Here is a 1,017-nt window from a genome sequence, read left to right as displayed (position 1 = left end):
TTAACTGATTGCCTCAGTAGAAGCTACTTGTGATCGACTATGAGAAACCTCCATCAGTTAAAGGGAAGAAGGTTCTCCCATTTATTTCTACTATTTTATCTATTGTTTTTATCTATATGATTGACTAAGAGAAACCTCCCTCTGTTAAAGGGAATAATTTTTTTTCATCCAAAAGAAAAAAGAAAGATTTCTCCATTCAAGCTATCTTGAACCATTAACATCCAGAAGCCCTAACCCTAAAAGAACATGACCCACCCAAATCTTTACGATTAGCTAATCAGCATCATCAAAACCTAAAACCCTATAGAGATCCAACCAACCAGCCCACAGACACATCCATATTAGCTGTCGAAGCCATAGAAGGCACGGCCCTAGCACTTGAGTGCGTAGACGACATCCATGACAATGACGGTCTTACGACAAGCATGCTCGGTGTAGGTGAGGGTGTCACGAGTGATGTTTTCAAGGAAGATATTGAAAACTCCTCTCATCTCCTCGTAGATCAAACCACTGATTCTCTTGACCCCCACCACGGTGGGCCAAATGACGAATGGTAGGCTTCATAATACCTTGGATGTTGTCTCTCAAGACCTTCCTATGCCTCTTCGCTCCTCCCTTTCCCAATCCCTTCCCTCCTTTCCCTCTTCCTAACATCTTCTCTTTCTCTCTTACTCTCTTTCTCTCAAAGAATGGAATTTAAAGGGAAGAAGGTTCCCCCCTTTATTCTACTATTTTATCTACTGTTTTTATCTATATAATCAACTGTGAGTAACCTCCCTTAGTTAAAGGGACGAAAGTGCTCTTTCTCGTTCCTACGGTTTTCCCTACTATGCTCGCGGCTTACATGTTCGATCATAAGGAACCTCCCCCAGTCAAAGGGAAGAAGGTTATTTTCTTCATTTCTACTACTTGGTCTACTAAAACCTACATGCTCGACTATCGTGTCTACTAAGTCATCATATAGGATGTAACATCCTGAATTTTTGTTATTTTGGATTGCCAAAATTCCTTAAAATT

General features: G+C 40.6%; 1 pseudogene; it reads right to left on the bottom strand.

Moving 5' to 3' along the window:
* Positions 1-341: 341 nt before the first annotated feature.
* LOC131221689 (histone H4-like) lies at positions 342-692 on the bottom strand (annotated as a pseudogene).
* Positions 693-1,017: the final 325 nt, after the last annotated feature.

The sequence above is a fragment of the Magnolia sinica genome, chromosome 12, assembly GCF_029962835.1.
Source record: "Magnolia sinica isolate HGM2019 chromosome 12, MsV1, whole genome shotgun sequence".
NCBI classification, from domain to species: Eukaryota; Viridiplantae; Streptophyta; class Magnoliopsida; order Magnoliales; family Magnoliaceae; genus Magnolia; species Magnolia sinica.
The sequence above is the reverse complement of the archived record's forward strand: the minus strand, read 5'-3'. Positions and strand labels throughout refer to the sequence as shown.